General features: G+C 42.5%; 1 pseudogene; it reads left to right on the top strand.

The window, feature by feature from the left end:
- Positions 1-8,871: 8,871 nt before the first annotated feature.
- Positions 8,872-11,577, top strand: LOC116900997 (annotated as a pseudogene).
- Positions 11,578-12,038: the final 461 nt, after the last annotated feature.

Here is a 12,038-nt window from a genome sequence, read left to right as displayed (position 1 = left end):
GAAAAGGTTCCATGAAGTGCTGAGAAGGGATTTCCTTTTGATTTAGAATGGAATGTCCTATCAATATCTTTTAAATCCATTTGATTCGTAACTTCTGTTAGTTTTTCTATGTCTCTGTTTAATTTCTGTTTCCATGACCTGTCCATTGATGAGAGTGGGGTGTTGAAATCTTCTATTATTATCGTGAGAGGTGCGATGTGTGCTTTGAGCTTTAGTAAGGTTTCTTTTATGAACGTAGGTGACCTTGCATCTGGAGCATAGGTATTTAGGATTGCGAGTTCATCTTGGTGGATGATTCCTTTGATGAATATTAAGTGTCCTTCCTTATCTTTTTTAATGACTTTTCGTTGAAAGTCAATTTTAGTTCATATTAGAATGGCAACTTTAGCTTGTTTCTTCAGGCCATTTGCTTAGAAATTTGTTTTCCAGCCATTTACTCTGAGGTAGTATCTGTCTTTGTCTCTGAGGTGTGTTTCCTGTGTGCAGCAAAAGGCTGGGTTCTCTTTACATATCCAGTCTGTTACTCTATGTCTTTTTAGTTGGGAATTTAGTCCGTTGATGTTTAGAGATACTAAGAAAAGTGATTGTCGCTTCCTGTTATTTTCCTTGTTAGAAGTGGAATTACGTTTTTGTCTCTTTTTTTTGTTTGTTTGTTTGTTTCATTGCAAGAAAATTGTATTCTTGCTTTCTGTACACTATAGTTTCTCTCCTTGTGTTGGAATTTTCCATCTATTATCCTTTGTAGAGCTGGATTTGCAGAAAGTTATTGTGTAGATTTGGTTTTGTCATGGGATATCTTGCTTTCTCCATCTATGTTAATTGAGAATTTTGCTAGATACAGTAACTTGGACTGGCATTTGTGTTCTCTTAGGGTCTGTATGACATCTATTCAGGGTCTTCTGCCTTTCATAGTCTCCGGTGAGAAGTCTGGTGTAATTCTGATTTTATATGTCTTTATATGTCACTTGACCTTTTTCCCTTACTGCTTTAAATTAATGTTTTTTCTTTGTTTTGTGCCTTTGGTGTTTTAACTATTTTGTTACAGGAGGAATTTCTCTTCTGGTCCAATCTATTTGGAGTTCTGGAGGCTTCTAGTATGTTTATGGGCATCTCTGTCTTTAAGTTAGGGAAGTTTTCTTCTATAATTTTGATGAATATATTTACTGACCCTTTAAATTGGAAGTCTTTAATTTCTTCTCTACCTATTATCCTTAGGTTTGATCTTCTCATTGAGTCCTAGATTTCGTGTATGTTTTGGACCAGTAGTTTTTTCCTCTTTACATTATCTTTGATTGTTGTGTCAATGATTTCTATGGTATCTTCTGTTCCTGAGATTCTCTCTTTTATCTCTTGCACTCTGTTCGTGATACTTGTATCTGTAGCTCCGTGTCTCTTCCTTAGGTTTCCTATATCCAGGGTTATCTCGCTTTGTGTTTTCTTTATTGTTTCTATGTCCATTTTCAATTTGTTCAACTCTTTGGTTGTGTTTTCCTGTAATTCTTTCAGGGATTTTTGTGTTTCCTCTCTAAGGACTTCTATTGTTTACTTGAGTTTTCCTGCATTTCTTTAAGGGAGTTCTTTATGTATTTCTTAGAGTCCTCCATCATTATCAAAAAATGTGACTTTAAATCTAAATCTTGCTTTCCCTGTGTGTTTGGATATCCAGTATTTTCTTTGGTAGCAGAACTGTGCAGGGAGCCAAGTACACTCAGTCTCAGGAATTCTCAGGAATGCACTGCTCATTATATGGCCCTTATCTCCAAGAAAATTAAGCCAGTTACAGTCTCCAGCCTTGGGACACCTAGCCAGTTGTCTGTTCTTATCAGTGTATACCTGCAATTTATGGTTCAGGGATATAGGAACGGTGGTGGCAGTGATGAATTTTCCTTTGTAACCTTCCCATCTGCTTGTCTTTATAAGCCTGTTTTTTTAAATAAACCTTGAGAGCTTGATCAGAACACAGACTTGCTCTCCTTCTTTGTGCCTCCTGTCCCCATCCTCTCTCCCCCTCCCAGGTCTCTGAACCCCCGCTGGCCGGGGCAGTTGGCACCCAGAAGTGCGGCCTTAGATACGGGGATCCAACAGAACGTTGCTCTCATCCAATGATGTCCCCTCCTCATAAGATCGCCGCTTCCTCGAGGACTCAAGAGAAGATCCGGATTGCGATTCCCATGGCTACCCACCATGAGTCAGATCCAAGTAAGATGAAGAATTGAGCAATGAAATAATGGGTCAGGCATTGAATGAGCACGACTTATTCTTACAGGGTCTTAAAGAGTCCCTCAAGGCACGAGAAACTCGGGTTAAGAAAAAATATCTTGCAATATTCTTTATATTCATTGAGGATGTTTGTGCTTGGTTTCCCCAAGAGGGAACTATTGATGAAAAGAAGTGGGCCAGAGTAGGAGAGAGTCTGAAAGACTTATATAAGACATTTGGCCCAGAAAATGTTCCTGTCCAAGCCTTTCCCTATTGGAACCTGATCAATGAAATACTTAGGGTTTACAAAGCATGGCCAGATGTTCAAAAGGTAGCTATGAAACAATAAAAGAAAAAGCCCTTAACGTTTTACAAGCCCCTAAAGTTTCACAAATCTATGGGAACAGAAACCTCTGAAACTTTCCAAGCTGATATTTGCTTAGGTTTAAACAAGCCAACCAGGTGCATTCCCTCACTCCCCTCCACATCTACAGTTATCATGTTTAAAAATGCTAGTGCAGTGCAGCTCGGCCTCTTTTTTTTTTTTCATCTTTATTAACTTGTGTATTTCTTATTTACATTTCGATTGTCATTCCCTTTCCCGGTTTCTGGGTCAACATCCCCCTAACCTCTCCCACTCCCCTTCTCTATGGGTGTTCCCCTCCCCATCCTCCCCACATTACCACCCGCCCCCCAACAATCACGTTCACTTGGGGTTCAGTCTTGGCAGGACCAAGGGCTTCCCCTTCCACTGGTGCTCTTACTGGGCTATTCCTTGCTACCTATGACATCGGAGCCCTGGGTCAGTCCATGTATAGTCAGTGGCTTAGTCCCTGGAAGCTCTGGTTGGTTTGCATTGTTCTTCATGTGGGGTCTCAAGCCCCTTCAAGCTCTTCTAGTCCTTTCTAAGATTCTTTCAACGGGGGGTCCCATTCTCAGTTTAGTGGTTTAATGTTGGCCTTCGCCTATGTATCTGCTGTATTCTGGCTGTGTCTCTCAGGAGAGATCTACATCTGGTTCCTGTCAGCCTGCACTTCTTTGCTTCATCCATCTTATCTAGTTTGGTGGCTGGATATGTATGGACCACATGTGGGGCAGGCTCTGAATGGGTGTTGCTTCTCCCTCTGTTCTAAGTTTTGCCTCCATACTCCCTCCCAAGGGTATTCTTGTTCTCCTTTTAAAGAAGGAGTGAAGAATCCACATTTTGATCATCCATCTTGAGTTTCATGCATTCTGTGCAGCTAGGGTAATTCAAGCATTTGGGCTAATATCCACTTATCAATGAGTGCATACCATGTGTGTTTTTCTGTGATTGGGTACCCTCAGTCAGGATGATATTTTCCAGTTCCATCCATTTACCTATGAATTTCATAAAGTCATTGTTTTTGATAGGTGAGAAGTATTCCACTGTGTTGATACATTTCTGTACATTTTCTGTATCCATTCCTCTGTTGAAGGGCATCTGGGTTCTATCCAGCTTCTGGCTATTATAAATAAGGCTGCGATGAACATAGTGAAGCACGTGTCTGTTTTATATGTTGGGGCATCTTTTGGGTATATGCCCAAGAGAGGTATAGCTGGGTCCACAGGTAGTTCAATGTCTAATTTTCTGAGGAACCTCCAAACTGATTTCCAGAATGGTTGTACCAGTCTGCAACCCCAGCAACAATGGAGGAGTGTTCCTCTTTCTCCACATCCTTGCCAGCATTTGCTATTACCTGAGTTTTTGATCTTAGCCGTTCTGACTGGTGTGAGGTGAAATCTCAGGGTTGTTTTGATTTGCATTTCCCTTATGACTAAAGATGTTGAACATTTCTTTAGGTGTTTCTCAGCCATATGGCATTCCTCAGCTGTGAATTCTTTCTTTAGCTCTGAACCCCATTTTGTAATAGTGCTATTTGTCTTCCTGCAGTCTAACTTCTTGAGTTCTTTGTATATTTTGGATATAAGCCCTCTATCTGTTGTAGGATTTGTAAAGATCTTTTCCCAATCTGTTGGTTGCCGTTTTGTCTTAACAATCATGTCCTTTGCCTTACAGAAGCTTTGCAGTTTTATGAGATCCCATTTGTCAATTCTTGATCTTAGAGCATAGGCCGTTGGTGTTTTGTTCAGGAAGTTTTCTCCAGTGCCCACATTTTCAAGATGCTTCCCCACTTTTTCTTCTATTAGTTTGGCAGCTCGGGCTCTTATCCTCTGCTCCTGTGTGAGTTACAAGTTGAGCCTTGGCATGCTGAATTAAAAAAAAAACAAAAAACAAAAAAAAAAACAAAAAAAAAAAAACAAAGCCTCTTCCTGATTGCAACAAGAACGCCTCTGGCTGGTGATTGGGGTTGGCTAATATCCCGAGTGACTGAGTGCGTGTCTCTCCTCAGGGAGGTCTTTCATTTGGGGACTTGTCTAGGATCTGGCAACTACCCCTCAGTTTCGGGAGTCGACATTGGTGGTAATGGGTACCCCGTTCAGTGTTTTATGTTCTGTGTTAATTTCTGTTTTGTCTCTGTGTCATGTTGTCTTCTCTTTGTTTCATGTTGTCTTGTGTTGTCTGGGTCTGCTGTCTGAAGAGTTGGAGTCCCTTCAGTGGGGCTTCCAATCCCCCCACCTGGAGAGGTGTTAGAGTTTCCTCAGTGGTTGCTGTGGGTCCCCTGAGGGGCTTACAACTGTGACAGGGAGACGTGCTTGTTGTCACAGGCCACAGGTCCTAGAAGACACTCTAGGAGGAGAATGAATTCAGGAGGACACTTTAGAATCTACTTGGGAGGTGGGATCAGAGACAGTCCACCTCATCCTAGAACAGCCAAGATTAAGCTGCAGTTTGGGCCAGGTACTGAAAGGTATCAGGCATCTGTTAGGATGCCTTGTCTTGTTCTTGTTTGTCTAGTTTGTTTTCTGTGGTATCGTCATGTCTTTTTGGCTTTTGTTTCTTTTTTGGACTTGGACTGATGACTGTGTTTAAAATCATAGAACCGTTTATTTTGCTTGTCAAAGAGTTTTACTTGGTCCTCTTGGTGCTTAACTTGGAAGTTGAAAACAATTTGCTTGAGAGAAATTGTTTTCTGCCAGGGAGTTTTGTCTTTCTCTCTTGAGCCTCCTCCCCAAGGAGAGATGCCCCTCCCTTTGCTTCCCTTGCCCAGTCTAGCTGCTGTCAACAGTTAATCACACGTGTGTATGAAGGACTCGAGGTTAGTTAGTGACCCTGTCTGAAGCAGCCATTAGCAGAATCTGAAAGCTTTTCCTTGGATCCTGAAGAAAGGATCTCCCTGTTTCTTAGACATTCACAGCTTCTAAGGAAGGGACAGCACAGACTGGGGAAGTGTAGGGCTAAGTGTGGCAGGTGGGCAGACCTGCTAGCAAGCAAGCTGCAGGTTGCTTGTGGGCAGTGGCGCAGCTCAGGCCAGGCTGGTGTGAGGGTAGTTTCAAGATAATGAAGCTGGCTGGGGCTGACGCTTTGACAGCAAAAAGATAGCGCAGAGTTAGTGCTGTTTTAAAGACTATTATGAGACCTTTGACCCTGAAAAAATTCCAGTCACTGCCTTCAGTGGCCAGACCTTCAACACTTGCTCACAGAAGGAAAGCATTCATTAAGAGAACTGTCTTTGAGAGAGCTTGCCTCCCTCTCCTTATCTGCTGGCCCTATTCCAAGAGAGGATGTCTTGAGCCATAGCAGGACAAGCTAATAAGTAGCAGGTAATCATCCTGAGATGGCCGGCCTTGGATTATTATATAATCTGTGACTGGTTTGCCCTAATTAAGCAAGGTTCTAAGAGATTTATTTTAGGAAAGATTCCTGCTATTGAAAGGCCTTTTCTGTTATTTTTAAACACATATAGCAATCATTGAGTAAAAGCACACCTCTTTGGAGCAGATCTATGCAGATCAATGAAGATGTACTGTCTCATAATGATGCTGTATAGACAAATAGATGACTTCTTAAGTCTTATTATGATCCTATAAAAATTCCTAAAATTATAACGTGATTATTAAACTCTTTTATAGTGGGACTGCTATTAAGTCCATCTCTGATCATTAAAACTGCAGTGAGAATTCTGCTAGCTCCCAACTGTCACCAGTTAATTGCTCTTAGATGGCAACCAGACTTTCTCCTACTCAGAGCATATTGAAGAGTTTTTAAAACAATTAACCAAAGGTTATAAAAAGAGAACTAATGATTTATGATAGGTGCTAGGACAGAAGATAAAATATTGACTGGGTTTATCTATATAAAACTTAGTTGTGTTTTTAAACCTTCAGTGAACCTGTGGGGCTGTGACAGTTGATGGATGGTTAGCCAGATAATTATTCCTGATGGATATGCATGTAAACATTCTCTGTTGTAAACTTCTATTTCAATTTATGATTTAATCTTTCATACGAACTTGTGATGAACTTTGTAACATGTGATCATGTAATCTGAAAGATGTTTAAGTACTGAGGACAAGGAGAAGACACACAGAAGGACAGAACACAGAAAGACTGAGCTGGAGGGGACAGAGAGCAGAAGGACAGAGCTGGAGAGGACTGAGCTGGAGGGTCAGGTTTGAGCTAAGTAGAACTGAGCTAAGTAGAACTGAGCTGAAAAGATCTGGGCTGAGAAGAAATGCAGAGAGAAGTAAATTAGAGACTGTAGGTAACATAAGAGAGCAATGTGCAGAATGCAGAGGAAAAGAGGAAAAAAGAAGAAGCTGGAGAGAGCAGAAGGAGCAGGCAGGTTTTTCCTTACTATGGGACAGAACAGGTTATTTCTTAATAGCAACACAGGCTTAGTCTTATTAAAAGGAACAAGCCTTTTCTCTTTAAAAACTGGGGTCTAATTCACTTACCATTAAAAGGGTAGAAGCAATTTCTTTCTCTATGTAATAAAGATTGGAGTTCATCTTTCATCCAGAATGAGTGAATTCTCTCTGCACCAATGCTTGGTCTTTTGCTCCATATGCATATGTAAGTATAGATGTGTGTGTAAGTATGTAATTGTGAGAATGTATGCATGTGTGTGTGTGTGTGTGTGTGTGTGTGTGTGTGTAAGAATGTAATTGTGAGAATGTATATAAGCTGAGCCCAACTGATTTTGAGTGGAAATATATAGATGCATATTTATTGAATCTGTGTGTAAAATTATATATGGTTATACATATTTGGCTATGTAGAAGCTTTTCCTTCTGCAAGCACTATTCACTTCTCTTGGTTCAATAAAAGTTTATTGCTCCAAACTTCCCCCAACCTGACAAGCAAGAGACATAGGAACAAAAGGGAAAAGGCTCTAGCAATTAATCCTCTACTTTATCTTCAGCTATTTGAGGATGAGGTGTTAAGTGCCAGAGACTGCAGTTTTTGGCCTCAGAGAAACACAGAATGCAGGTCAGTTATAGTAGCAAAGCATAATAACTTAGACATAGATAAGTAAATCAGCTACAGTAACATAGTAACTTAGACTTAGATAAGTAAACTTACTATTAAACAGCAACCCTAAATATCTCATAAGACAAAGTCTTACCACCACATTTGTAAGACAAAGTCTTACCCTCTGCTGATGCTCTTCTCCCTCCGCTGCCTCAAGAAGAACCAACACAAGAAAGAAGACTAATGCTGGGGCTGGCCCGGCAAGAGTAGTTGGTCTCCAACATTAAGTCACCTTCTCCATTATTCATCAGTGACATGGAGAGTCCCTCTGATCCTAACCCCACAGCAGCCAGTTCCTGCCCCTGTGGTCAAAATTTCCCAGGTTGGGGGGCAGGGGAGCCCCTAAAGTAGTTTCAGAAAGAATCTACAGCAAACTACAAAGAACTTTGTTTTATCAGTCAGGATTCAGAAAAGGTTTTGGTTGTATATATCCTAGGATGATAACAGGAGAAAGTCTTGGTATGGGCTCTTCAGCCTACTCCGACTGGAGGCTGTGGCCTAGGTCAGGATTAATGTTTTATTTTCCTTGGGCCTTTAACCCAGTGAGACAGTTTGGTAAAGAACTGTTACTGAAGTCCTGGAATTCAGAGGCACGGGGAGGGCTGAAGTTCTATTAAAAGTTAGTGCTCCAGTGTTAGCAATCTCTTTATTGGATATAAGAGGCAGGAAGCCCAGCTCAACTCCTGCCTCAGGGATGGCAGCAGAAAAAGTTCTGATAGCTCCAAGTGAACCGGTTATCTCTGACTACAGCTTACTCTCTGATATCCAAGGCATCAATTGGATCTCACCCTCCTAAATCTGGCCTTTCTTCTGTGTTCACCAAGGTGATCTAGGGACCAGATGAGCCATACAATTCTTTGTCAGCCACTTGGCATCTAGCACCCAGGTCCTAACCATCTCTCCATCCTTTTGTTATTGGTTCTTACTGGAAGCCTAGTGTCTTTTGGAGGCTGAGATGAAGCCACTGAGATGAAACTGAAGGGAGGTACTCCTTAAGGGAAAATCTAAGTCCAGGGAGACAGCTGGTAACCAGCTGCCCCTCTGCTGTTTCACAGGCACAAAGCTTGTGCTTATTTTTGCACTGACAAAGGCCCAAGAAAGCCTCCCAGTTTAGCTGTGTGACTGAACGCTATTTGTTCTCTTCACTGAACCTCTATTCTCTAGACTCTCTTCTTGAGATGTTTGACCTTCCCACTTGAGATGCTTGTTAGTAACTGTTACAGGTCCTCTTTACCACCAAAGAAATACGGAATCCTGGCCAGAAAGAATGTTCCAGACATGGATGGAAGGCCCTCACTCCTTCCTGTTGACTTCAATACCCCTGATGGTAGGGAGCACCAGGTCTACTGTCAGACTCCAGTGGTGGATTTCCAAGGGGCTGGAAAATGCCCCACCAATTTGGCTAAGGTAAGGGAAAGATATGAAGAGAAAGTTGCAGAAACTTGAGGTGTTAAGCTAAGTTGCTGAGAGAGTTAGTATAAGTTGCAGAGAAAGTAAGGTTGAAGTGAGATTCAGGGTCTGTGCTCAAAAGTGGACAGCACCTAGTAGCTGTAGAGGAAGATGCAGAAGATATCATAACAGAGAGACTGAGGAAGAGAAAGAAGAAAGAAGGCCAAAAGAGCAGAAAGCTAGGGAAGAAAAGAGACAGAAAGAAGAGGAAGCTAGAGAGCTAAAGAAAGATAAAAGACAGTATAAAAAACTTATACTGGCCACAGTAGTTAGAGAGACTAGGAAGACAGTACCTAGCAAACAGAAGAGAATTACTGGCTAAAGATAAGGATGCCTATCGTAAGGAAATAGAACACTGGGTCAGGGACTGCCCCAAGATAGAGGGGAAGCCCACCCAGTGTTTTGTGGATACAGGGCTCCAACACTCTGTGCTCCTATGCCCAAGTGGGCCAGTGTTCATCAAAATACCTTGGGTACAGGGGGCTGCTGGCAACAAAAAATACTCATGGGCTACCCAAAGAACAGTGGACCTTGGCATGGGCCAGGTAACCCACTAGTTCATGGTCATCCCTGACTGCCCTTATCCCTTGCTCATGAGAAATTTGCTCTCCAAAATGGCTTGTGTGGGCTGAAATGGCTGGGTGAGGCCATGTGTATGCATAGCTGCAGACTGTGTATGTGGAGCTTAAGACCCAGGCTGACCTTGTCTCAGTGCACCAGTACCTGATGCAGGGAGATGTGTGACTTAGTGCCCTTCTGCCTGGAACACACCACTCCTGCCAGCCAGGCACTAACAATTATCACCCAATCCAGTACTTAAACTGTGGTAGAGTGGCTGACTTCTACACTACTGTGTCTAACCCCTACATTCTGAGTTCTTTGCCACCTTACAGAATTTGGTACACCATTTTAGACTAGAAAGGTGCTTTCTTCTGCCTGAGCTGGGTACCCCAAAGTCAAAAATGCTTTGCCTTTCAATGGAATGTCCCAGAGGATGGGACCACTGGTCAGCTGACATGAACTAGATTCTCCACCGGTTGGGGCAATCTGGTCACCTTGCTGCCCAATCCTGACCTGGAGCCACCACAGCACAAGTGTCAAGTACTGGCAGAAGCCCATGGGTGGAGGGAAGACCTCTGTGACTGACCAATCGACCCCTGCTAAAAGCCGAGGCTACTATGTGTACAGACAGGAACAGTTCTCTTCATGAAGGTCAGAGATGAGTGGGTGCTGCCATGGTGGACAACACAAATGTCATCTGGAATGGACAAACCTCTACCCCACAGCACATCAGCACCACAGATGTCTTTGCCATCTCTTAGATGCTCTGATGAAGCCAGCAGCTGTGAGTATTATTCATTGCCTAAGACATCATGAGGGAAGAGATTCAGTAGCATTTGGCAATAACAAAGCAGATCAAGTGGCTCAAGAAATTCAGGAACCTATCCTGGTTGCAGGCCTGTAAGAGACATCCACTAGGAACCGGGATCGGACTAAGGGATGGCCTTACTTAGAATGTACAATAGAAGAAAAGGCCCAAATTGCTTAGAAGAGAAAGGACAATGGCACACTTGAGGAGAAAGCTATACTCCCCAGAGAACAAATAAAAGACTCACTTTGCCAAATACACAAATGGACTCATTTGGGAAATAAGAAGCTTAATCCAAGTAGTTAAGGTATATGTAATAGACTTTAAGATTTTAGCCAGAGAGACAGTAAAAAAGTATAAGGTATGTCAGTAAGTAAATGCTTAGCAAACAGGGCAAAGAGACCTAGGTAGTTTAGTGAGAAGTCGAAGTGAACTTCACTGAGACTAAAAACCAGGAAAATATGGTTACAAGTATCTCCTAGTGTTTGTAGATACCTTTCCAGGATGGGTACAAGCCTTCTTCACCAAGCAAGAGATGGCCCTGGTAGTATTTAAGAAGATACTGGAAGAAATCTTCCCCCGATTTGGAGTTCCCAAGGTAATCCGGTCAGATAATGGCCCCACTTTCATTGCCAAGGTAAGCCAGAGTGTGGCCAGGTACTTAGAGGTTGATTAAAAATTACTTTACATCTACAGACCTCAAAGTTCAAGACAGGTAGAGAGAACAAATAAAACTCTAAAGGAGAACCTGACCAAATTGACCACGGAGACTGGTGCAGACTGGGTGGCACTCCTTCCCTCTTGCTCTCTTCAGAGCAAGAAATTCCCCTTCCAGATTCAGCCTTACCCACTTTGAGATCTTATATGGGACCCCAGCTCCTCTCATTGTATTAGATGATGCTATTAAACCAACATGTCATAGTAATATGATTTGTATGCCAGGCTAAAAAGCCTACAGATGAAACAGAAAGAAGTCTGATTGCAGCTGGCAATAGACTATGTCCTGGGGACCCCTGAGACATCTCACCAGTTCCAGGTTGGAGACTCCGTCCAAGTACGACAACATCCAGGTCCAGACACTTGAGCCTCACTGGAGAAGACTGTACCTGGTGCTGCTGACCACCCTGACAGCTGTCAAGTGTCAGAACTCACCAGCAGCGTACTAGCTGTTGGGATTGGGGGGATGGTGGCTGGGACCTAGAGGGACACTCAGATTTTTATAAGCTCCCTAGACTTGCACATCAGATAAGTGGATATATCAGAGACATGACTCGGGGTTGCTGTAATGCTCACTTGAGGAATGTGCTTTGAAAACAAGAGTTTTATGTTTGCCCTAGATTCCATCGAGATAGGTCCCCCAATCGTAAGTGTGGGGGTTGGCTTGAAGTCTATTGCAAATGATGTGACAATCCCTCACTGTGAAGGCATTAGTACGTTAATACTCCTAACACTTCTTGGACCTGTGCCTCAGGAATCACAACATGTATAAGTTTCGAAGTTCTAAAAGGCAATCATGACTTTTGTGTGTTGGTTCAGATAGTGCCCAGATTGTTATACCATCCTTATGAGAATATACTGAACTATTGGGATCCTGATGCTAGAGACATAATAAGGCACAAAAGAAAGT

The sequence above is a fragment of the Rattus rattus genome, chromosome 5, assembly GCF_011064425.1.
Source record: "Rattus rattus isolate New Zealand chromosome 5, Rrattus_CSIRO_v1, whole genome shotgun sequence".
Taxonomy (NCBI): domain Eukaryota; kingdom Metazoa; phylum Chordata; class Mammalia; order Rodentia; family Muridae; genus Rattus; species Rattus rattus.
Note: the sequence above shows the minus strand (reverse complement) of the source record. Positions and strands in the feature narration are given on the sequence as shown.